Genomic DNA, 27352 nt, shown 5'->3' with positions numbered 1-27352 from the left:
ATGCATATTAAAATTATTACCCTACAAACAATTTGGATTTCAGTTCCAACTTCAAGTCCTGTCTATTCTATTAATTAGAGTTATAAAATGGCATTTAATGGGCAATCAATTCTGGATACCAGCATATGCATAAGACCTAAGCAACTAAAAAAGTAGTTAAGACTTTTACTTTGGAACGGAGTAAATACTGACACTGGAAAATTTTAAGTGGCTCATTTTTCCCAACACATTGGTGCAAACTTTTAGAATAATTTAGTCATGAAAGGAAGGAAGCACAATCTCATCTTCATTCACTCCTTGTTCATACCAAACTGATGAGAAGTGTGCCCAGTAGAAAACAAAAATCAAGTGAGTCCACTGATGAGAGCTAAGCCACTTAGTACTGCAAATGTGATAACTGTTCCTCTGTAATCAGGGCCTGGAATGGAAAAAGGTTTGACATTGGAGGAGAGAATACAAAAGTGATTATTATTATTAATTCTATACATTCAGGTATGTGTCACATATGTAGGCTCAAAAATTGTGTACAATTTATATACAATAAATACATGGTTATGTCATAGCATTAACACAGAATTCAAACTCATCATCAGACACTTAAGTGCTTTTTTTTTAATTTAGGCATTTTCCTTTTCATTCAAATCCTCTTCATTGCTATAGGAATTTTCTTCCAAGGAAATTAAAGGCATTTTGATTATTCTCACTTTTCCTTCCCAGTGCCCTTTTAAGATTACATCACTCCTCATGTATTATCCTACTTTGATAGCAAATTTCTAAAAGCTGCAAATTTTTTTTGTGTGTGTGTGTTTGGCCGGGGCTGGGTTTGAACCCACCACCTCCGGCATATGGGACTGGCGCCCTACTCACTGAGCCACAGGCACCGCCCTTAAAAGCTGCAAATTTTTGTGTTTGACTTAGCTGAGGCCAAATAAAACATTATTTGCTTTAAAATGATTTAACCCTCTGAGACGACCCCATTTAGTGCCTATTCAACTTCAACTGCTGTCTCAGGCTGCTTCTCTGTATGCTGCCCAGAAGGATTCCTTCTGTCCCACACCTTTAAATGCTGACTCTCCTTCTCTCTCATATATTCAACTGCATACAAGTCATTCCTGTATGGGTATCTCATTTCCATACAGTTAAGTCAAATGGCCAACACTAAACTCTTGATTTATACCACCCTAACCCTGTTCTTGCCTACCCCCTAAAATCTTCCAGTTGCTTTCCATTCCACTCAAAATAGAACCAGAACACTTGATTCTTGCTTCCAAAGTCTTGTGTGTCCGGCACCTGCCTACCTTCCGGCTCTCCCTTGAGCACACAGCAAGCTCACTCTGCCTTAGGAGCTTTGCTCCAGCTGGTAGCTCCACCTGCTATGCCTTTTCCCTTGACCTTTGCTTGGCTGATTTTTTAGATCTCAGTTTCTGTGTCTCCTCTTAGATATTATCCCTGATAACCTAGAGTAACTATCCACCTATTTTTGATCGCATAGTTTATAATTATTTGACATTTTCCTCTCTTTCAAAAATTGACTGCATGTTTACTTATGTTTCCTCACTAGAATGTGATCTCTGTGAGAACAAGTGCCTTATCTGTCTTGTTCACAGGTGCGTCCCAGCATGCAAAACAGGGCATAAAAAAAAAAAGAAAAAGAAAACTTAGGAATAAGAGTCAAGGAGTGGGAGGGACCCTTGTTTATTTCCATGGTAGATGTGGGGCTCTCTGTCAAGTATGTCCTGATGCCCCAAGGGCAGAACAGAAACCTCCCAGCTCTCAGCTGAGAGACCAACAATGGAAGTTGGAATTAAGAGAATCAGTAGCAGCCTCTCTCTCCATCCCCCAGCCCAGCAAATGAAAGCAAAGGCTTAGGGCTCTGGCACTTTGTTCTCACCATGCATTTTACTTTTCTGGTTAAGTAAAGAACCATATGTATAAAAATTGAGGGCTGCGATTTTCATGACCCCCAGAGTACGGGGCTACACCCAAGGGTGCGTGGACTTGTCATGGCTCCACCACTCTAACTTCAGGAGAATCTCTCTGCCCCTGGGTGCTTTTTTATTCATCTGTGAATCATGGATAAGCACAGCTCTCTCAGCAAACTTACTGAAATGCAGTGAGGACAAGGGGTCAATGGGGAAAGAAAAATCAAAGTGATGACATTTCCTCCTTGGCAGGGCTTTTAGGAGCATGCCTACTTAGGAGGAAACAGGTAATGCCTGAAAGCCCTGGCTAAAAAACACTTTGATTTAGTTAGTATGATGATTTATCCACTTTCTACAAAATTAGAGGAAAAGGTGTTCCCTCAATATCTCAAATAAGTTGAATACAGCTTGTGATTATATGTGAGATTTGGCCCACAAATTTGCTGAGCGAATCTGAAAAGGAATGGGAACATGTCTATGTTCAATGCAATGATCCTAAATTATTTACCTCTAATACCATAGTGTAAATCCTATAAATCAAAAATTAGTAGAAATAAAAGTACAAAATAACAAATGTATCATTGTTACAATTGGAGATTTGAACACACCTTTTCCAGTATCTAATAAAAAAATAAGCTTAAAAACCAGTAAGTTTTTCTCACACCATTTTAGCACACTATTAATCCCTGTGGTCAAATGTCATCTACAGAATATTACAGACTTCAAGACTACAGAATATACAGACTTCTTATCCGCACACAGTGTATTTCAAAAATAGCCCTATTTGGGGACAAAAGACTGATCAAATTACAAAGCACTAAAATAATAAAGAATCAGATTTTATAATTGTACTAAAAATCAACAACATAAAAATAACTAGAAAATATCTAAGAGTATGAAAATTAATCAATACACTTCTAAATAGCTCATAGGTCAAAAATGAAACCACAGTGAAAATTAGAAAATATTTTGAGGGAATAACAAAGAAATTAAAATATTTTGAAACTTGTGAGATGAAGTTAAAGCTGATCTTAAATTTTATAACCTTAAACTGCATAAATATTCTAAGGTACAAAAATATCAGTAAATTAAATACAAACACACAGAGGGAAATAACAAAGATAAAAGCAAGTATTAATTAAATAGGGGAGAGGATTGCAATGCCATAGATTTGTTCTTTGAAAAGGCAGTTGACTCAATTCTAATATGAAGGCAGTAGATGATCTAATATAAGGTGAGGAGGGGTTAGGAGAATGAGGGAACAGGGAGGGGGAGGGATGGGGGTCATGCTGTATGGCACAGCTCTTGGGGGTGGGACACAATTGTAAGAGGGACTTTACCTAACAAATGCAATCAGTGTAACCTAATTCTTTGTATCTTCAGTGAATCCCAAACAATGGAAGGAAGGCAGGAAAGAAAGAAGGACTAAAGTCAAAGAGCATGTGAAAGTCTCTGGACTTTGGCGAAAGGCATATTTTATCCTTTTAAGGGAAAAATCTGCTCAGTATAGAGCTAACCTCTCCTTGTCTGGTTCATTAGACTCTCCAGTAACACTATAAAATCACAAATTTCCCCTAGTATACACACATTATGGACATTCTCTGTGACAACAGATTGGCCACCAGTGACAAGGCAGTGGAGAAACCAGAAGGGAATGGTGAAATGTGTTCAGAAGCAGATGACCTGCTGCCGTCCTCAGCAGCCTCCTTGCTTCTGATTCTGGGGTCCAGACTAGGAGAATAAGCCGGCAAAGAGGCAGATGATTTGTGAGGCACAAGCTGCCTCTGGATAGTTAGCTCACTGGCCAGGCTGCAATGATGGTATTTCCTTATTCTCTCATTCATCATCAAGAGTCCCCATGTGGGGCCTGGGGGGCTACATCAAAAGTAGGGTTAAGATGCTCAGAGAGAGTGTTCAACTAGTGACAGCTGCCCACACCCCCAGGGATGGGACCATTTTTCTGGTAATTACCTATACACCTCCCTCCTGAACATAACTTTCTTTCTTGTAATGCGGACACTGGAATCAACTGAGAAGCTTCCCAAAATAATCATGTCAGGGTTCCACTTTCAGAGATTTAATTAGCCTTTCCCACCCCAACACATCCATAGATTTGAAAATCTCCCTACGTGATTAGAAAGTGCAGCCATGGCTGGGAAATACTTTCTGATGAAAAGCAACATTTTCAGAAGAAACAATAGTGAAGAAATATCGAAAAAATCAATGTTCCATTGAAGGAATTCACTCAAACAGTTAAGAACAGGTTTAGTATACCTTGAGACAGTAAAACTAAGGTTGCATTTTCTAATATTGCACCAATTATATTAAAATGTATTAATCCAAATTCTACCCTGACCCCAAAAGGTGAACTCGTCTGCCTCTATGGTCCTGAATATCATGATTATTGTTTTCCTATAAGAAAGAGAGTCTTGTTTTATCATTGCTCACCACAGTCCAAATTTTGATTCCTTAATCTCTTCAAAAACCATCCCTTCCTATAACTACATACTGGCCACACACTGATTTAATTCTTCATTTCTCAATATGGGACAAGGTCTGAAGAGAATTCTTGTTTGGATCAATTTTCAAAACTATTACTTGGCTACATCCTTTGGGAGGGCAGTAATGCAACGGACCGCCCTGTCGGTGGGCTCCAGTCCGAGGGAAAGTAGGGAGAAGGAACGAGGAAGGTTGAGAGATCGGCGAAGGAATGACAGACTGACACGCTACGGGTGAAGTATGCAGCTGCAAATTTACTGGGTACACATGTTGGTATTTATACATTTTTACAGAGCTTACATAATGCAATCTTTTTGCTTACGTGCGCGGGTTATCTTTGTGTTTGCAAGCGTGATTTATCATGCATTGTTATGTCTTAACGTTCCGCTTCCCGGAGGGTAGCGGTTATTAGTCAACTCTGCCCGCTTCTTCCTATCTCAAGAATGTTACCGCCTCCAACTCTTTTCTTAGTTTCTTATTATCTTTTTAGAACAGCTTGATATCTTCTTTATGTTAATGCTTGACTAATTCTACATTTACTATTTGATCTTATTGTTATTGATAATTATAATTTTGATTTAGAGTAAATTTCTTGACAAGTATTAGTTTTTCTATTGATTTTTATTATGCGTGACAGTTGGTGAAGTAAGATGTTCTGAACAGGACTTCATGGTGGGTGGATGTGTTTCAGTGACTTTGTAACTTATGTAGATAATTTGTATTTCATGTCCTTAGGCTTATCGTCTTAGCTCACTGGTATTTATGGTGGGAAAACATCTTTATGTGCTTATTGTTGGTGCCACTGAGTCTAGTAGCTCATGAGGTGGTGTTATATCTGGATCAACAGTGTATTGTGTTCATTCTTAAGAAAGTACATATTGATAGTTTATCAGAACAAACAGACTTCTGGTACAGAATGACAAACACATGAATAGATGCCACAATCTTTAAACTTAAGCGGGTAACTGAGCATGCTAGGCAACATTTCTGATGCTGTGCATACTGGGGGTGCTGGGGGCAAAGCTCCGGGGAGCACAAACCACCTTCCCGTCGTTCTATAACGCGGACAGCACCGCCTCACTACGGCTATATGCCGTGGGCGCGGCACAGTAATTTGTTTAAAAGCAATCACTTGCCTATAGACGCAAAATGTATTAGGTACATCTTGGACCCTCTGAATTCCAATCTTGCCATATCCAGATCTCTATTCCAATACCCCAAGCTCAAGATCCAGCCAAATGGGTCCAGAATAGTTGTATGTCAAGGTGGGTCAGAATCCCACTACTGAGTATCTACCCAAAAGAAAAAAGAAGGCTTTTTATCAAAAAGGCATCTGCATTCAAATGTTTATTGCAGCATAATTCACAATTGCAAAGATGTGAAATCAACCCACGTGCCTATCAATTCATGAGTGGATTAAGAAAATGTGATATATGTATACCGGGGACTATCATGCAGTCATAAAAAGGGATGAATTAATGCCTTTTGCAACAATTGGGATGGAACTAAAGACCATTACCCTAAGTGAAGTATCTAAAGAATGAAAAAATAAACACTATGTGTGCTCACCATTAAACTGGAACTAACCGATGAGCACAGCTGTGCACACAGGAAGTAAAACTCTGTGGAAATTAGGCCGGTGGGCAAAAGCCTATCTAACAGGTACAATGAGCACTATATGGGTAGTGAGCACATTTAGAGGTGTGACTCAAGGATTCCATGTAACCAAAAACATTTACAACCTCTTAAAATTTTGAAATTTAAAAAAATAAAGAGAGAGAGTTTAAAAATATATACATATATATATATTATTTTTTTTTTTGAGACAGTGTCTCATTCCATCATAGAGTGCTATGGTGTCATAGCTCACAGCAACCTTAAACTCTAGGACTCAGGCAATCTTCTTGCCTGAGCCTCCCAAGTAGCTGGAACTATAGGCACCTGCCATGATGCCCAGCTGGTTTGTTTGGTTTGTTTTGCTTTTTATATTTTTAATAGAGACAGTGTCTCGCTCTTATTCCGGCTGGTCTAGAACACCTGAGATTGAGCAGTCCACTTGCCTTGGCTTCCCAGAGTGCTAGGATTACAGGCATGAGCCACCAACCCCAGCCATAAAAAAAGAATATTAAATAATAAAAGTGAGTCAGGCAGAATGAATGTGGAGGATGAACTTGAAACACACCTGCCTGGTCTTTGGCTCTTCACGATCTCAGTACTAACTAAGATGCTTTTGCTCCGGTTCCAAGTACCTGATATTCCCCATAGTAATTTGGAAATGTGGATGATAGATTCCCCTCTGATGGTGGTAATATTAGAAAATCGGACATGACAAACTGAAGTGCAAGTCCGTAAATCCACAAGGGATAACAACACACCTGCTAGGTCTGCATAACTTCACAATATATTTAAGACAGGGGTGTCCAATATTTTGGCTTCTCCAGGCAACATTGGAAGGAGAGTTGTCTTAGGACACACATTAAACACACAAACACAAATGAGAGCTGGTGAGCAAAAAAAAGGTTCATGAATAGCGTTCATGATATCTGCTACCATAGATAAGTTAAAAAGTCCTCATATAGTAACCCTAATATGCAGTGGCTCATTCAAAAAGTACTTTAAAATCATTGAGAGGTCCCAATTTTTCAAATATTGAAATATTTGTAACTAATATAGAAATGTCCATGTCCAAGTAATAAAATGTCTTTTTAATATTTTTTATTATAAAAGTAAAGGACAGTAGGTAACATTAAACTAATGGGATAGCTGACATTGTATTTGAGAAACTAACCCATTAATATCTGATTCGATGACAGAAGTTGTAATTCTCAGTGAGTTCTCAATGTGCTTATCAGGTTTTTGCTTCTAATTTTACTCCTAATGTGCTTCATTCTTGAAAATAGTTGTTCGCAAAGGTAGGTGTTGCCAAAAAGCAATGACATAAATAAGGCATGATTGTGAAGCAAGGGATATTTGTCTCTGGGAAGATAGGACCTACAGAAGTCCAGTCAAGAAACATGATCAAGTTTTTCTTTGAGTTGAATGTCAGACTGAAGCTGTATGAATTCCTTTTGAAAATTGGCAAGTAGCATATGTATGTGGACTGAAAATGGAGATGCAAATGCTCTGAAATATTGATTATTTTTTCACAAATCTTGAAATCTGTTTTCAAATCTTACATCAATTCAAAAAGGGAGGCTGCATATTTCTCTGTTCATATGACTGTGTTTAGCCAAAATATTGAAATGCATAAAATTGTTTTCCTTCATTTGAGCTTGTCAAAATTTCGATTTCATTTGGAACACTGTTGTGGTTTGAAACATTGTATTGATAAGTCAGTTTTCACCTTGAAAATGTATTTTTGATTTATTTAAATGGGTAATTAAATCTACTAAAAATACTAAACCTGTATGTGAGTTTTCAGCATCAACTTCTAGAACAAATTTGGTTTCTGATACCACAAACAACTTGATAAAATGTCGCAAATCATAAAACCTTTTCAACATTTGGCCTCGAGTAGACCATCTTACTTCTGAAAAGTAAATGACATTGCCATAGTCTGCCTCAGTACTTCTAAGGAATTCCTGGAGTTGCTGATGATTCCATCCCTTAGCCCTTATAAAATACATGATCTTGATGATAATTTGCATGACATTATCCATTTAAAGCTTTTGCACATACATTTTCTTGACATACTGTGCAGGCGCACTTCATCCAGTGTGAGTTTTGGGCAGCAATTGCGTCGTCTTCTACTAATTTTGCAAGTCCCTCTCTTTTACTTACCATCACTGGGACAGCATAAGTAACTGCGGTGGCAATGGACAAAGAAAATCGCTTTAATGTGCTTTTTACTGCTTTGAATAAATTCTTGATTTAGTTGTCTTTTGGTGGCACTAAAGAGGCCACCATTATAATGTCAGTGACATTATATTGGTCATCAATACCTCTAATAAAATGGTAAGTTGAGCTGTATGTATAGCATCGGTGCTGTCACCAAAGCATAAAATTCAAAATTAGCAGTTTTACTCTCTGACCTTCTTTTGATACATTTTCCAGCTTCTTCAATTTGACTGGCTATGATCTGGTGAGACAAACTGATTTTAGAAATCTCTCTCCTTCTTTCAAGGCAAACATTAACTGCCATGCTTTCCGTATATTGCTTAATAAACTCACCATCAGTAAGTGGTTTTGATTTTTTGCTATTAAACATGATACCACATAACTAACTAGCTTAATCCAAGCCCCTTCAGAAGGAGTCTGAGTGTGCTAGAGAAAAGCCAGAATGGATGCCATAGTAACCAAAAGTCACAGGAATTCACCATAGGACCTTAACTTCATTTAGGTAGGAGGCACTGAGGAGTCTCAGACCCCCAAAAGAGAGAGAACCAGGGGACCACCACTCTGTGCTTTTATAACACATTTTCTTACAAAGACATTTGTGTAAGTGCTTCAACTAATGCCCCAACTTACCTAAGTCCCAAAGCAAGAGAAGCCTCCTCTAGTATGCGGAGCCGCCTCTGATACTGTCACTCTTGCCTCACCATGACACACACCAAGGTCGATTGTTTTTCTCACTACAAAGTAATTTCTGGTATCCCTCAAAGCCAAGTGATGAAGTAACATAACACAAAAGACAGCAGAGTTTTAAACCTGAAAGGAATCTGCTCATGACTCTGTAGACTGCACAAGGAAAACAGAAGACCCCATAGGTGTGTGAGGAGCACCTTTTTTTCTGAGCTCCTTACTGGGGCTGAGTCATCAGAGGCCCCTTTAGGTTTTGCACGTGATGCTGAGACAGCAGAGAAGGAAGAGGAGGAAAGGTAGGCGGAGCCGGCTGTGGCCAGGACAGACAGCTGACACGTTTTGTTTTTGAACTTTTTTTTAGAGACAGAGTCTCATTTTGTCACCCTCAGTAGAGTGCTGTGGCATCACAGCTCCAGCAACATCCAGCTCTTGGGCTTAGGCGATTCTCTTGTCCCAACCTCCCGAGTAGCTGGGACTACAGGTGCCCACCACAACACCCGGCTATTTTTTGTTGCAGTTGGGCTGGGGGCCGGGTTTGAACCCACCACTCTTGGTATGTGGGGCCAGCGCCATACTCACTGAGCCACAGTCACTGCCCCTTTTTGAACTTTTTATCTAAAGGTACCATTTTTACTGAAACTAAAGAACTTAACCTTAACTAAAGAGCTTTTAGTGAAACTAATAAGCTTAACCAAAGTTATAAATTAACCAAGGACACACACAGAGAAACAAGTGGAAAGGAGTTTGCATAATATTCAGAAATGCCACAAAAAATAACTCTAAGAAAGGAGAATTTCACTGGCCAAAAATGAGATAAAACCCACATTTCTGTCTGGCCATATTTTCTGGCCTCCCAGCTTTCCAGCTGACCATCTACACACAATAGGCCCAAAGCCCTATGTTCTCTCCACAGGTGGAAGAAGATGGGAAATCCAGAGCTGTCCAAGGAAAAGAAAAGGATCAGTAATAAATGAGTGCCTCAAAAAGTCAGAAGTTACATATATATCAAACCAAAGGAGATGCAGTCCCTCAGTCCCTCAGTCCCTCAGTGATGAGAGGTGTAGGGATAGAGTCCCAACAGGGTCTGCAAGAGAGAGGAGGCCAGTCCAGAGATTAAGGATAGGAGCAGGATGGAGTCTGGCCAGAAGTCAACTCAGCTCACATAGCTTCAGGGGAATTGTATTAGTGTAGCTGGAATGTGGGAGGGGGTCATGAGAGGTGAAGGAGTCATCTTTCCTGCAGAGTGAAAAATTCTGTGTCTGAGACTGATATTAGAATTACTGCCTTCCACAAAAGGTGTTAGTCTTTTTTTTTTTTTTTTATTAAATCATAACTGTATACATTGATATGATCATGGGGCATCATACACTCGCTTCATAAACCATTTGACACATTTTTATCACAGTGGTTAACATAGCCTTTCTGGCGTTATCTCAGTTACTGTGCCAAAACATTTACATTCTACATTTACCAAGTTTCCCAAATACCCCTGTAATATGCACCACAGGTGTGATCCCACCGATCCCCCTCCCTCTACCCACCCTCCCCCTTTCCCACTTCCCCCTATTGTTAAGTTGTTTCTTTTCTTCTGCTGGGGCACCATACACTGGTTTCATAGACCATTTGACACATTTTCATCACATTGGTTAACATAGCCTTCCTGGCATTTTCTTAGTTATTGTGTTAAGATGTTTATATTCTACATTTACTAAGTTTCACATGTACCCTTGTAAGATGCACCGCAGGTGTAATCCCACCAATCACCCTCCCTCCGCCCATCCTCCCCCCTCCCTTTACTCCCTCTCTCCTTTCCCATATTCTTAGGTTATAACTGGGTTATACCTTTCATATGAAAGCCATACATTAGTTTCATAGTAGGGCTGAGTACATTGGATACTTTTTCTTCCATTCTTGAGATACTTTACTAAGAAGAATATGTTCCAGCTCCATCCATGTAAACATGAAAGAGGTAAAGTCTCCATCTTTCTTTAAGGCTGCATAGTATTCCATGGTATACATATACCACAATTTATTAATCCATTCGTGGATCGATGGGCACTTGGGCTTTTTCCATGACTTAGCTATTATGAATTGGGCAGCAATAAACATTCTGGTACAAATATCTTTGTTATGTTGTGATTTTTGGTCTTCTGGGTATATGCCCAGCAGAGGAATTACAGGATTGAATGGCAGATCTATTCTTAGATCTCTGAGTGTTCTCCAAATATCTTTCCAAAAGGAATGTATTAATTTGCATTCCCACCAGCAGTGCAGAAGTGTTCCCTTTTCTCCGCATCCACGCCAACATCTCTGGTCTTGAGATTTTGTGATATAGGCTAGTCTCATTGGAGTTAGATGATATCTCAAAGTAGTTTTGATTTGCATTTCTCTGATGATTAAAGATGATGAGCATTTTTTCATATGTCTGAAGGCCATGCGCCTGTCTTCTTCAGAGAAGTTTCTCTTCAAATCCCTTGCCCAGCCTGCGATGGGATCCCTTGTTTTTTTCTTGCTGATGTGTTTGAGTTCTCTGTGGATTCTGGTTATTAAACCTTTGTCAGAGATATACCCTGCAAATATCTTCTCCCATTCTGAGGGCTGTCTGCTTGCTCTGCTTACTGTGTTCTTAGCTGTGCAGAAGCTTTTTAGTTTGATCAAGTCCCAGTAGTGTATTTTTGAAGCTGCTTCAATTGCCCGGGGGGTTCTCCTCATGAAATACTCACCCAGACCAATTTCTTCAAGGGTTTTCCCTGCATTCTCCTCTAGTATTTTTATAGTTTCATGTCTTAAGTTTAAATCTTTAATCCAATGAGAGTCTATCTTAGTTAATGGTGAAAGGTGTGGGTCCAATTTCAGTCTTCTGCAGGTTGCCAGCCAGTTCACCCAGCACCATTTGTTAAATAGGGAATCTTTTCCCCCACTGAATGTTTTTAATTGGCTTGTCAAAAATCAAATAGCGGTAAGTAGCTGGATTCATCTCTTGGTTCTCTATTCTGTTCCAGATATCTACTTCTCTGTTTTTGTGCCAATACCATGCTGTTTCGATCACTATCGATTTGTAGTAAAGTCTGAGGTCTGGTAGTGTGATTCCTCCTGTTTTGTTTTTATTTCTGAGTAATGTCTTGGCTATTCGAGGTTTTTTCTGATTCCATATAAAACGAAGTAATGTTTTTTCAAGATCTTTAAAATATGACAGTGGAGCTTTAATAGGGAGTGCGTTGAAATTATATATTGCTTTGGGTAGTATGGACATTTTGATAATGTTGATTCTTCCCAGCCATGAGCATGGTATGTTTTTCCATTTGTTAACATTTTCAGCTATTTCTTTTCTTAGAGTTTCATAGTTCTCTTTATAGAGATCTTTCACGTCTTTTGTTAGGTAAATTCCCAAATATTTCATCTTCTTTGGCACTATTGTGAATGGGATAAAGTCCTTAACTGCTTTTTCAATTTGACTGTTGTTGGTGTATATAAAGGCTACCGATTTATGAATGTTGATTTTGTAACCTGAGACGCTGCTGTATTCCTTGATCACTTCTAGGAGTTTTGTAGTAGAGTCCCTAGTGTTTTCCAGATACACAATCATATCATCTGCGAAGAGTGAGAGTTTGATCTCTTCTGACCCTATATGGATACCCTTGATCGCCTTTTCTTCCCTAATTGCGGTGGCTAAAACTTCCATTGCAATGTTGAAAAGCAATGGAGACAATGGGCAGCCTTGTCTGGTTCCTGATCTGAGTGGAAATGATTCCAATTTAACTCCATTCAATATGATATTGGCTGTGGGTTTGCTGTAGATAGCCTCTATCAGTTTAAGAAAAGTCCCTTCTAAACCAGTTTTCTTGAGTGTTCTGATCATGAAGGGATGCTGGATATTATCAAAAGCTTTTTCTGCATCAATTGAGAGAATCATATGGTCTTTGTTTTTTAATTTGTTTATGTGCTGAATTACATTTATAGATTTACGTATATTGAACCAGCCTTGAGACCCTGGGATAAAACCAACTTGGTCATGATGTATAATTTGTTTGATGTGTTGCTGGATTCTGTTTGTTAGGATCTTGTTGAATGTTTTTGCATCTATATTCATTAGTGATATTGGTCTATAATTTTCTTTTCTTGTTGGGTCTTTTCCTGGTTTGGGGATCAGGGTGATGTTTGCTTCATAGAACATGTTGATAACGCTGGAAAGGCTATGTTAACCACTGTGATAAAAATGTGTCAAATGGTTTATGAAGTGAGTGTGTGATGCCCCATAATCATATCATTGTATACAGTTATGATTTAATAAAAAAATAAATAAATAAATAAATAAATAAAAGAACATGTTGGGTAGTCTTCCTTCTTTTTCTACATTTTGGAACAGGTTGAGTAATATAGGTACTAATTCCTCTTTAAAGGTTTGGTAGAATTCTGACGTGAAACCATCTGGTCCTGGGCTTTTCTTTTTAGGGAGGTTTTGTATAGTTGATGCTATTTCTGAACTTGATATGGGTCTGTTCAACATTTCCACTTGATTCTGGTTAAGTCTTGGAAGGTGGCGTGCTTCCAAATATCGGTCAATTTCCTTCAGATTTTCATATTTCTGAGAATAAAGTTTCTTGTAATATTCATTAAGGATTTTTTGGATTTCTGATGAGTCTGTGGTTATTTCGTCTTTGTTGTTTCTGATTGATGATATTAGAGATTTTACTCTTTTTTTCCTGATTAGGTTGGCCAGAGGTTTATCTATTTTATTGACCTTCTCAAAAAACCAGCTTTTTGATTTATTGATCTGTTGTATTATTCTTTTGTTTTCAATTTCATTTAATTCTGCTCTAATTTTGGTTATTTCTTTTCTTCTACTGGGTTTGGGGTTGGAATGTTCTTCCTTTTCCAGTTGCGTGAGATGTCCCATTAAGTTGTTAACTTCCTCTCTTTCCATTTTCTTGAGGAAGGCTTGCAGTGCTATAAATTTCCCTCTTAGAACTGCCTTTGCAGTGTCCCAGAGGTTCTGATAGTTTGTGTCTTCATTGTCGTTTTGTTCCAAAAAATTGGCGATTTCTTTCTTAATCTCATCTCTGACTCAGCTATCATTCAGCATAAGGTTATTTAACTTCCATGTTTTTGTATGGGTATGCAGATTCCTGTTGTTACTCAATTCAAGTTTTATTCCATGATGGTCCGAGAAGATGCATGGAATAATTTCTATTCCTTTAAATTTACGGAGGTTAGACTTGTGACCTAAAATGTGGTCAATTTTGGAGTAAGTTCCGTGGGCTGATGAGAAGTATGTGTATTCAGTTTTGTTGGGATGAAATGTTATGTAGATGTCTGCTAAATCTAAATATTGGATGGTTAGGTTTAAATCTAAGATTTCTTTGCTCAGCTTCTTTCTGGAGGATCGATCCAACACTGCCAAGGGAGTGTTGAAATCTCCGACGATTATGGAGCTGGAGGAAATCAAGTTACTCATGTCTGTTAGAGTTTCTCTTATAAATTGAGGTGCATTCTGGTTGGGTGCATAGATATTAATAATTGAGATCTCATCATATTGAGTATTACCCTTAACAAATATGAAGTGACCATTCTTGTCCTTCCTTACTTTTGATGGTTTAAAGCCTACTGTATCTGCAAATAAAATTGCAACACCTGCTTTTTTCTGATTACCATTTGCCTGAAATATGGATGACCATCCTTTCACCCTGAGTCTGTATTTGTCTTTTAAGTTGAGATGTGACTCTTGTATGCAACAAATATCTGGCTTGAGTTTTTGTATCCAGTCAGCTAACCTATGCCTCTTTAGAGGACAGTTTAAGCCATTCACATTGATGGAGAGTATTGATAAGTCTGGTGGAATTTTGGGTATCGAGTTTTTCAAAGGTCCAGTGGACATTTTTAATCCTTTCGCCAGTGTGGAAGTTGGAGTTTGATCCAAAGTTTCTGAGTGAGTTTACTTTTGTGGTATAGGATTGGGTTGGTCATTGTGGAGGATAGGTCTGAGAACATCCTGAAGAGCTGGTTTACTTATGGCAATTTTTTTCAACATATGAATGTCATTGAAGTATTTAATTTCCCCATCATAGATGAAACTCAGTTTAGCTGGATACAAGATCCTGGGTTGAAAGTTTTTTTGCTTTAGGAGATTAAAAGTTGATGACCAGCCTCTTCTGGCTTGAAAAGTTTCAGCAGAGAGATCTGCAGTTATTCTAATATTCTTACCTTTGTATGTTATAGTTTTCTTTTGCCGGGCTGCTTTGAGAATCTTCTCTTTCATGTTAACTTTAGTGAAGCTAATTATGATATGTCTGGGGAATGACTTATTGGGGTTGAATCGTGCTGGGGTTCTGAAGCTGTCTGCTATCTGAATTTCAGATTCTCTAGGCATGTCTGGAAAATTTTCTTTCATAATTTCACGCAGAAGGGCCTCTGTGCCCTCGGAGGGCACTTCATCGTTCTCCGAAATTCCTATAACCCTTATGTTGCTTTTTTTCGAATTATCTGAGAGTTCTCTGAGTGAGTGATCCGTTTTTGCTCTCCATTTCTCTTCCTCTTTGAGAGATTGGGAACGTTCGAAGACTTTATCTTCAATGTCAGAAATCCTTTCTTCTGCTTGCTCCATTCTGTTACTGAGAGATTCTACTGTATTTTTCATATCTTTGAGGGCTGTAAGTTCTTGCTTCAGTGTGTCTAAGTCTTTAGTGGTTTTGTCTTTAAATTCGTTAAATTCTTGAGACAATTTTTGAATTTCTCCTCGAATTCCTAATTCCATTTTATTAATCTTGTCTGCAATCCAAATTCTGAATTCGATTTCTGACATCTCAGCCAGTTGTTTATGGATGGGATCTTCAATCACATCTGCTGTATCTTTTCTTGGGGGGGTTGATCTATTCTGGTTATTCATGTTACCAGAGTTTTTCCGCTGATTCCGCCCCATGGTTATTTTACTCCCTTTGGTTTTTCCCCTGGGGTTTTATCGAGGGCCCGTACAGTGTTGTGGCCTGAGAAACTGGGGCCCTGTCTGGTGTGGTGGAGCAAAGTGGTTCTGTCTTGTTTTCAGCTGGTTTCTGTTAGATCCTATTGCAACTTCTACTCTGGCTTGAAGTCTCAGCTGTGTGGAAAAATCAGCAATTAAGTCACCCCACCTGCCCACCTCTGGCCCCAGTTGGAAAAGGAGAATCAAACCTTCCTACAATCGCACACCCAGGGCACCGCCTGAAAAGTCCTCAGTCTATTAGCCCAGTTCAAACGGTCCAAATCAACTGTCTCAATCGGCACTTGTCTTGGGTGGGAGAGTTCAGGAGGTCTCTGGGAACTGGATCACAGGGGCCTGGTGACTCCTCTGACACGGCTCACCCCAGTGCAGCGTGGAGTCAGGAGGAGCCACCCAGCAAACAGAGCAGTCTAGGAAGGTTGACGTCTCCTTCCCCACTTTGCCCCTCAGTTGGACCCAGTCACTGGTATCTCTGCAGATGGCTAACCCAGTTGCCTGCAGTGAACAGACACTCCAGGGGTTTGCACCTGCCTGAATCACAAGGAAGTCTGCCAGGCCCCCGCAGACTGCCGCTATCTAGCAGGAGGAGATGGGGCCTGACATCTTTGAGTGTTTGATGCAGGTGATGGGAAGGAGGTGTTCACTCAGGCTTAGCCCCGTCCCTGATGGATGCTGCTAACAGAACAGAACAGAACAGACAACTTTGCGGGGTTCTGTCTCTGTTCCTGTCAAAATCGCCTACAGAAGACGGGCTGTTTTGAGTTCAAACGTCTTTGCTGTTGGAGATTTGCATCCGAACACCTCTCTGGGTTGGCCCCGCCCTGGAAGCTTCCCGGGTTTGTGAGCTGTGTCAGGAAGTCCCCCGCTCACCAGTGGCCTCCTCTGGTTGCCCAGGGAGACAGGGGGTGTGGCCTCAGAATATCCAGAAGTGAGCGTTCTGCCGTTAAAGAAAAAACGGCTGTTGATCTACCTCCAGGGAACTGCTGCTCTGGTGTGGGCACTCAGGCGACCCTTTTCTCCTCTGTCCCGCGCCCCAGAGTCAGCACTGAGCGGCCGCAGTTTGTGCTGGGTCCACACCCCTCAAGAGATCCCCCAAGAATCAGAACTCTTGGGGGATGGGCCCCCAGACCCCAATTGGGAGTGGGGCAGGGGAAGCTAGAGTTTCATTCAGTTTTACGCAACACTACGGCCCGGGGAGGGCTCCTGCACTGCACCGCACCGCAGGGAAGTGCCACCAAGGCTTGATTTCCCCTCAGCAGAGTGCCCTCTCCTCGCTCACGTGTCCCAGAGTCAGCGCTGACCTGACGCAGCTCTGGCACTGTGCACTCCCCTCGAGAAATCACCCAAGGATCCGAACTCCTGGGGGATAGGCCCTCAGACCCCAAGTGAGAGTAGGGGCTCTCAGCTCTCAGCGGGGAAGCTAGAGTCTTATTCAGTCTTGCGCCCCGTAATGTTGCCCGGGGAGGGTTTCTGCACTGCACCGCAGGGAAGTGCCGCGAGGCGTGACTCCCCCTCAGCCCGGTGCCCTCTCCTCACTCGCGCGCCTCAGAGTCAATGCTGACCAGTCGCAACTCGGGGACTGTCCACTCCCCTTGAGAAATCACCCAAGGATCCGAACTCCTGGGGGACAGGCCTCCAGACCTCAGTGGGCGGGAGGGGAGCGCCGGAAGGGTTGCTGGCAAAGGATTCCCAAAGTTTTATTCAGTTTTATGCCTGGCAGGAGAATGCCATGACACCCCAGTAGGGGAGGTAGGTCCAGTTTTTAGAAGGTCTCTCCCGTGGAGTGTAGTGGGAGGGCCTTTAATTTCTGCCCGCTTGTTTAATTGTGGGGCTCTTGAGCCGGTCTCATGGGGGAGGGGGACTCCCGTCCCTTTGGTGGTGGATTTTGTACCTTTTGTTTGCGTCCTTGTGATCACAACTTGCCTCAGCGGTGTTGATGTGCATTCTTCAACCTTCTCTCTTGGTGAGGCTCAAGTCCACCAGGATACTTACTAAATTCCTGTCCCTTAACTCTCCTTCTGGACGGGAGCCTCTATTGAAAGCTGGCTTCAGTCCGCCATTTTGTCTCAAGGTGTTAGTCTTGCACAAAGGCCTTATCTCTGGTGCCAACCAGGACCAGGGTAGGAGACCCTGATGCTTCCTAGGAACTCCGGCCCTAAAGCATTTCAGGGGGATGGGGAGGGGGCTGCTGTAATCACGCCATTTGGTCTCAGACCTGCTCTCTATCACTAGCTGTACTCCCAGGATGGCTATACCCCGGTCAGGGTCATGAGGATTTACAGGAGTATGGGAAGGGGGTTGCTATAGTCATGCAATTTGGTTTCTGGCCTGCTTTCTTTTGGTACCTGTCTCCCAAATAGCTGGACTTTTGTTAGGGTCCTGAGAATTTTTTTCCCCACAATAGGAATCACACCGAGGCTGCTGGAGTCAAAGCAGAGAATTTTAACCACTAGGCCACAAGATGAACTGACCTTAGCCACTACTCTTACAGGACCAGTTATACATACAGGAGCCTCATGCAAAGGATTTATTTTAGGTTGGATTTTGCGCTTCAATTTTGTCAAGAGAATTTTCAAGGCTACCCACAATACTACTGTGCCTTTCTTTTAATTTGATTTCTTCATAAATACAAATAATGCAATTATTAAGAATAAGAGATCACCAAAATTCATTTTTGAAAAAACATTAAGAGTCTAGGGTGGCGCCTGTGGCTCAAAGGAGTAGTGTACTAGCCCCATATGCCGGAGATGGTGGGTTCAAACACAGCCTCAGCCAAAAACTGCAAAAGAAAAAAAAAAACATTAAGAATCTTTTCTGATTTAAAGTATCCATCTTTTAGGCATTAATTTTTAATGATGAACTTATTCCAAAATGATTTAATCCAATAGTCACTTCAGAAAAGAAGTGATCCCAAAGACCTCCTCAGGCTCCCAGAAGTAGACGAAAATAACAACAGACTCCTATTGCCACAGGCAACTGAGGATGGAGAGTGTTAACCCACAAGTTTGGGGGTTGCCAGTTACAGAGCAGCTAACATGTGACACTAAGTAGGCCCTCCTAGGACTGGATTTTCCCAGCACTAAGCAGGCTACAAGGGTTGAGATGGCAAAAACCATTTAATGATGGGACTTCTTATCGCAAACACTCCTTATACCTTGACACCCTTGACACATTCAGAACAGAAAAAAATCTTGGGTTCTCAGCCATTTTCCATGCCCACCATAATGGTAACCCAGATACCACATACCCTGGATGGTGGAGACCAAGAGAAAGTATTTCCATGTGGTCACAAGACAAGCTCTCAAGTACATAAAGCAAGATGAACAGGGGCTCTATCTGGTACCCTTCTTTATGACGGAACAACAGAGAAAGGCAAGACAAAAGAAAATACTATTTCTTGGGAGGAAGGGGATCCAAAAATATGAAATCATATCACAAAATACTAAATGTACACCAGTCACTGTATCAAGGTTGGTCACAAAAATCTTCTCTCTCTCATTAATCAAAACCTTGCAGTGACTTTCACCTTCTGCTCAACCAGATTGTATAGAGCGGCCAAGAGCATGGCTGCTAAGAAAGTCTCACCTTTCTCCACCAGCTGATCAGTCTCCTGACTTTTCTCTACTGCTGATTTTCAGAAGAACAGAGAGGCTTCAAATTGCAGGGAGCAAGGCCTTTTCCCACATAAAGGTTTCCTGAAGAATCACTGATAGGAGGTAGATCGATTAATTGGAGAAAAGGACATTTAAGTTAACTTGCAATGAGTATACACAATGTTGGGGGGCCTAACAGCCACACACAAACCCTTTTCCCCTCCTCCCCCTACTCTCCTCCTAAGACAAAGGCACAAAGGAGCTGGCTAGCCTCATCCCCCAAAAGTCCCAAAGACCAAACCTGACCTAGAACCTCTGGACTGTGCCCACCCCCCACAGCCAAGCTGTGATTACAGGGTTGGACTTTTCAGTCCTATCCCCAGGACTGGTGAGGGGAGAGTGGCTGGAGATTGAGCTCCATCACCAGTAACTAATGATTCAATCAATCCTGCTGCACAATGAAACTTCCATGAAAACCTTGAGACCGTGGGGTCTGGAGAGCTTCCCATGTGGTGGACACATCCACATGTGGGAAGAATGGTGCTCCCCACCCACAAGGGGGCAGAGATTCCTGTGCTCAGGACCCCTCCAGACCTCATCTCTTTGTATGGCTGCCAATTTGTATCCTTTATCACTGCTATGCTTTGAATGTTTCCAGAAAGAAAGCTTCTGTTGAAAATTTAACCTCCAAGATGACAGTGTTAAGAGGTGGGACGTTAAAGAGGTGATTAGGCCATCAGGACCCTGCTGACGTTAGTTAGTGGATTATAGCTGATTATATGGGGGGTGCCAAAAATATATGTATACATATTTTGAGAGATGGTATCTATGTATTACTTTTTGAAGTTTTTATGGTAGCAATGTGTTGTGTAATATGACATTCACTCAGAAGATGTCATTAATCAAATGCTGGCAACGCCATGTGACGGGCATGAATAGAATAGCTTTTTCTCGTAAAATATATATGCATTTTTTTAGCATCCTCTGTTTATAGGCCTGAGGCTGTGAGTTGGACCCCTTGCTTATTATTCTTACCTTCTCTTGTCCTTCTGCCTTCGGCTGTGGGATGACAGCAGCGAGAAGGCCCTCCCCAAATGTGGCCCCTGGACCTTGGAATTCCCAGACTTCAGAACCATGAACCAAATAAATTTCCCTTCATTATAACCCTGACTTTGTAGCCAAGTTAGAGACAAGTGCAGGTAACCTGGGACTTGGTATTTGTAACTTGCATCTGAACTAAGGGCAGGCCTGTGGGACTGAGCCCTTCACTCTGTGGAGTCTGAGGCTGACTCTGGACAGTTAATGTCAGAATTTAGTTGAATGTCAGAATTTAGCCCTTTAGTGTAGGGCTCCCAGTTGCTGTCAGAGAATCAGAAAATTTGTTTTCATGGAGGAAAAACCTGTCATCATCCCACAAAGAGAAATTCAGCATAAGAGTTAGCAAGTAGATTTCCACCTTATACTGTCCAAGAATAAAATATAAACAAAATATAAACATTTATATCACACCTCTGGGTCTGAAAAAAATTAGTCTTCCACCAGCTCTTCATGGTGCGTATTATGGCATATCATCTACCAGAGAAAACTAGGATTGGGGGGGTGGGGTCAGGGGTCACATAAAAATTGATAAATGTTAGAGATTCTCTCTCCAGAAATATTTCCCTATACAAGATAATATAAATATTAATATAAAATATAAATGCACCCACAGAGTTTTTTTGTTTGTTTGTTTGTTTTTAGAGAAAGAGTATCACTCTGTTGCCCTCGGTAGAGTGCTGTGGCACCACAGTTCACAGCAACTTCCAGCTTTTGGGCTTAGGTGATTCTCTTGCCTCAGCCTCCCAAGTAGCTGGGACTATAGGCACCACCACAACACCTGGCTATTTTTTGTTGCAGTTTGGCCGGGGCCAGGTTGGAACCCACCACCCTCAGTATATGGGGCCAGCACCCTACTCACTGAGCCACAGGTGCTGCCCTAGACCTGGGCGTTTTAATCCTAGTAAAAGACAAAAGCAAGGAGAATATGTACTCAGTAATCCTTTCAGCATCCCAAATGCCACTCCAATGATCTAGAGTAGATCAGTATAGACAAAAGCTGGGGCTAATAACATACTCTCAAGGGAATGGGTAGAAAGATGTCATTTATTTGTCACTTTTTCACCCTGCCAAACCAGTACCTACAAAGTACCAGATAAAGTTCTAATCTCAGATCAATGTGAAAATTGTCATTCTTTCTTGAACTCTCTCCACCAGTATCTGAACCCTCTTATTACATCAGAATTCCACACTTGAAGTCTTGATAGAGAATAGAAACCACACCCCCTTCACAACAGAGGACAAGTCTCCCCGCAGGTGGGCATGAGGCTTAGGCCCCACCTGCCAGACTCTGACCAGGATGAGGGGACACTCAGAGCCTGGGACTGTGCAGAATGTATTTTGGTAAACATGACTGTGAGTGGCTGTAGCAATGTCCATTTGTCAGGAGCACCAGTGACAGCAGTCCCAGCTCCAGGTCTCCGTGTCCAGCATCAGGATGTCAGAGGTGTGAGCAGTGGCATCTGTGCCCAGCCCTAGGCCCAGGGGTTCTTACAAGGGAACTAAGTTAGGGTGGACTGTGCATGCTGTGTCTCACACCTGGTTTTGTGGCCTTCCCCACAATAAAATTGGCCCCCAATCACACACAAGTTCTGATAATTAAGTTTTCAAACTTGCCACTATACACTTACTTTGGCAGCAATGTACAAACAACTGAGTGAAGTTTCATAACCTTGGTATATCAGTGCCTCACAGCTGTGGTCATGTTCACATGTGGCCATGTTTATTATTGTTGTTGTGTGTTGCATGTGGACAATTAAAGAGGTGATTAGGCCATGAGGACTCTGCTGGCATTAGTGGATTATTGCTGATTATAATGGGGGTGCCAAATATATTGGCATTTTAAGAAATGTTATCTATGTATTGAGAGATGTTATCTATGTATTACTTTTATTTGTTTAAACAGTAAAATAAGGAACTGTATTGGAACATGCTCCCTATTGACTGAATCTGGCCACCAATGGCTTTTTTCTTTACCTAAAGATAAAGGAACTCTTAAAAGGAAGACATCTTGATCTCATTCAGGACATCAAATGTAATGTGAGGACAGCTCAATGGCCATTACAGAAGAAGGATTCAAAAACTGCATTGAAAGGTGGACTAGGTGCTGGCTTTGGTGCATAGCTTCCCAAAGGGAGTCCTTCAAAGATAACCCCATGAAGGTAAGCAATGAGGTATGTAGAACTTTTTCTAGGATGAGTTCACAAATTTTGTGTGTGTGTGTATTAAGGTAAGGGTATATGCATTTAGGTTGCATTGTTTGTGTTTGTAAGGTAAAGTCCGAGTTGTAGCTGAGCCCTTCACCAAGGAGTGTGCAATATACCCCTACATTGTACCCTATGGGAACTTACTAATGCTTCTCCTACCTTCCTCCTCCCCCCTTCCTGAATTTGATTGTGTTTTTCTCTCAGCCTTTATTTGTTGATACATTAGTTTCAAATTAGTATTGAGTACATGGGATGATTGCTTTTCCATTTGTGAGATACCTTACTATGGAGAATGTTATGCAACTCCATCTAGAAGAATATAAAGGATATAAAGTTTCCATCTTCTTAATGGTTGAATAATATTCCATGATATGTATATATAGCACAGTTTGTTCATTCATTCACAGGCTGATGGGCAATGGTATGGTTTCCACATCTTTGTGATTGTAAATTGAGCTACTATACACATTTGAGTGCAAATGTCTTTATGGGAAAATAATTTTTTTCCTTCTGGGTAGATACCTAGTAATGGGATTGCAGGATCAAATGGAAGGTCTACTTTTATATCTTTGAGGATTCTTCATACTTCTTTCCAAAAACACTATTAGTTTGCAATCACATCAATAGGGTATGAACGTACCCTTCTCTCCACACTAACACTAGCAACTGCAGCTTTGAAATTTTGTGATATAGGCTATTCTCACTTGGGTTAGGTGATAATGGCAATGTGGTTTTGATTTGAATTTCTCTGATGATTAGGGACAATGAGCATTTTTTCAAGTGTTTCTTAATCATTTGTCTGTCTTCTTGGGAGAAGGTCCTATTCATGTCTCTTTCCTAACAATTAAGGGACTTGTTGGCTCTTTTCTTGTTCTTTTGCTTGAGTTCTTTGTACATTCTGGTTATTAGCCCTTTGTCAGATTTCTGACATGTGAATATCTTCTCCCATTCTGAAGGTTGTCTATTTGCTTTATTGTCCTTGGCTGTGCAAAAAGCTTTTAAGTTTGATCAGGTCTCATTTATTTATTTTTGTTGTTGCTCTAATTGTCAAAAGAGTCTTCTTCATAAAATCTTTCCCCAATCCAATATCATTAAGAGTTTTTTCCACACTTTCCTCTTGAGTTTTTATAATTTCATGTTTTAGATTTAAATCTTTTATCCAGCATGAAGAAATTCTTGTAAGTGATGAGAGATGTGGGTCTAATTTCAGTCTTTTGCATGAGCCTAACCAGTTCTCCCAGGACTATTTATTAAATAGGTAATATTTAGTATTCTTTCCCCAGTGTGTGCTTTGGTTATTGGCTTATTGAAGATCAGATGGTGGTATCAGGCTGGCTTCACCTCTACTTTCTCAGTTCTGTTTCACAGGTCTCTGCCTCTAATTGTGTGCCAATATCATGCTGTTTTCCTCACTATATAATTGTAGTTATACCTGAAGTCTGGTAATGTGATGGCTATAGATTTCTTTTTATTTCTTAGCGTTGCATTGGCTATTCAGTGTTTTTTCTGGTTCTATTCCAAACGAACTAGTGTTTTAAGTATTTCAAAGTATGATGTTGGTGTTTTAATAGGTTTTGGCTTAAGTCTATAGATTGCTTTGGGTAGTACAGACACCTTAACAATGTTCATTCTTCCCAGCAATGAGCAGGTTATGTTCCTGTTAGTGTCTTCTTCTAATTCTTTTCTTGGGCTTTCATAGTTCTCTCCTTAGAGATCTTTTACATCCTTTGTTAGGTATATTCCTGGGTATTTCATTTTCTTTGAAGCTACTGTGAGGAGAATTCTGTCTTTATTTCATTCTCAGCTTGATTGCTGTTGGAATATATGAAGACTACTGATTTGTGCACATTGATTTTTTTTTTTTTTATTGTTGGGGATTCATTGAGGGTACAATAAGCCAGGTTACACTGATTGCAATTGTTAGGTAAAGTCCCTCTTGCAATCATGTCTTGCCCCCATAAAGTGTGATACACACCAAGGCCCCACCCCCCTCCCTCCGTCCCTCTTTCTGCTTCCCCCCCCCATAACCTTAATTGTCATTAATTGTCCTCATATCAAAATTGAGTACATAGGATTCATGCTTCTCCATTCTTGTGCACATTGATTTTGTATCCCGAGACATCACGGTATTTCTTGATCACTTCCAGAAGTCTCATGGTTGAGTCCTTTAGATTTCTAAGTATAAGATCATATCATCTGCAAAGAACAGTAATTTCACTCACAAATTGGAGTATCCCATTCGTATACTGTTTACATCTTTCTCTTGCCTGACTGCACTGGCTGGGACTTCCAACTCTGTGTTGGATAATAGTGGCAAAAGCAGGGGCAGCGCCTGTGGCTCAGTGAGCAGGGCACTGGCCCCATATGCCGAGGGTGGCGGGTTCAAACCCAGCCCGGGCCAAACTGCAACAAAAAGATAGACGGGCATTGTGGCAGGCGCCTGTAGTCCCAGCTGCTCGGGAGGCTGAGGCAAGAGAATCGCGTAAGCCCAAGAGTTGGAGGTTGCTGTGAGCCGTGTGAGGCCACAGCACTCTACCGAGGGCGGTACAGTGAGACTCTGTCTCTACAAAAAAAAAAAAAAATAGTGGCAAAAGCAGACAGCCTTGTCTGATTCCAGTGCTAAGCAGAAATGCTTAAAGTTTTTCTCCATTCAGTATAATATTGGCTATGGGTTTGTCATAGATGGCTCCCACCAGCTTAAGAAATGTCCCAGCTATGCCTATTTTCTTAACTCTTCTTATCAAAAAAGGATGCTGAATTTTGTCAAATGCTTTTTTTTTTTTTTTGCATCTATTGAGAGGATCATATGGTCTTTATTTTTACTTCTGTTTATGTGGTAAAGTATGTTTATGGATTTACTTATGTTGAATCAGCCTTACATCCCTGAGATGAAGCCAACTTGGTCATGATGTATCATTTTTTTATGTAGCTGAGTTCTATTTGCTAGGACTTTGAGTATTTTTGTGTCAATATTCATTACTGATACTGGTCTGTAGTGTTTCTTTTTTGTTGTTGTTGGGTCCTTTCTGGGTTTTTGTATCAGGGTGGTATTTGCTTCATGGAAGGAGTTGAACAGGGTTCCTTCCTTCTCCATGTTTTGGAATAGGTTCTGCAATATAGATAGAAGCTCTTTTTTGAAGGTTGGCAGAATTCTGGTGTGAAAACATCTGGTCCAAGATTTGTTTTTGTTGGTAGCTTTTTAATTGTTGTTGCAATTTCAGAGCTTGATGTTGGTCTGTTCAGGAGTTCTATTTTTTCCTGGTTAAGTCCATAAAGATAGTATGATTCCAGGAATTTGTCCTTTCCCTTCATGTTTTCAAATTTCTGGATGGAGAGTTTTTGTAGTTTTCAGGGATGATCTTTTGTATCTCTGTGGTATCTGTTGTTATTTCCCCTTTTACTGTTTCTGATTGAGCTTATTAGAGACCTTACTTTTCTGTTTCTCATTAATCTGGCCAACGGTTTATCAATTTTATTATCTTTTGAATGAACCAACTTTTGTTTTATTAATCATCTAAATGGTTTATTGTTCTTGATTTCATTTAGTTCTGATCTAATTTTTGGTTATTTCTTTTCTTCTACTTAGTTTGGGATTGGATTGCTCTTCTTTATGTGTCTGCCACCTTGAGATGATTCCTCAGGTAGCTGACTTACACCCTTTTGGTCTTCCGGATGTGGGCATTTAATACAATAAATTTCCATCTTAGGACCTCTTTTGCAGTATCCCACCCTTTTGACAGTTTGTGGCTTCATTATTATTTTGTCCTATAAATCTAATGGTTTCCTTCTTTATCACCTCCTTTTGTTCAGCAAAGGCCGTTTAGTTTCCATGACTTAATGTGGAGATGTGTGTTTCTGTTAGAAGTGAGATCTACTTTAATTCTGCTGTGGTTTGTGAAGATAAAAGGAAGGTATAATTTCTTTTTTTTTATTTTTTTTTATTTATTGAGGTTTGCTTTGTGTCCTAGGATATGATCTATCTTGCAGAATGACCCATGAGCTGATAAGAAGAACATATATTCAGTGGTAGTAGGGTAAAATGTTCTGTGTATGCCTCTTAAGCCCGTTTGATCCAGTATAGTGTTCAAGCTCATCATTTCTTTGCTTAATTTCTTTTTCTTTTCTTTTCTTCTTTCTTCTTTTTTTTTTTTTTGAGACAGAGTCTCACTATGTGGCCCTGGGTACAGTGCCATGGCATCGTAGCTCACAGCAACCTCAAACTCTTGGGCTTAAGCAAGTCTCTTGCCTCAGCCTCCTAAGCGGCTGGGACTACAGGCACCCAGTTTTTGGTTGCAGTTGTCATTGTTCTTGGCAGGCCCGGGCTGAATTTGAACCCGCCAGCTCCGGAGGGTATGTGGCTAGTACCCTAACCACTGAGCTAGGGCACTGACCCTTTTTTTGTTTGTTTGTTTGTTTGTTTGCTTTGGAGACAGAGTCTCACTTTGTCACCCTTGGTAGAAAGCTCTGGTGCCATAGCTCACAGCAACCTCAAACTCCTGGGCTCAAATAATCCTCTTGTCTCAGCCTCCCTGGTAGCTGGGA

At 40.7% G+C, this 27352-nt stretch overlaps 1 pseudogene; it reads right to left on the bottom strand.

The window, feature by feature from the left end:
- Positions 1 to 20644, bottom strand: part of LOC128594688 (rho GTPase-activating protein SYDE2-like) — a 61079-nt pseudogene extending 40435 nt beyond the window's left edge.
- Positions 20645 to 27352: the final 6708 nt, after the last annotated feature.

The sequence above is a fragment of the Nycticebus coucang genome, chromosome 9 (genome assembly GCF_027406575.1).
Source record: "Nycticebus coucang isolate mNycCou1 chromosome 9, mNycCou1.pri, whole genome shotgun sequence".
Classification (NCBI taxonomy): domain Eukaryota; kingdom Metazoa; phylum Chordata; class Mammalia; order Primates; family Lorisidae; genus Nycticebus; species Nycticebus coucang.
Note: the sequence above shows the minus strand (reverse complement) of the source record. Positions and strands in the feature narration are given on the sequence as shown.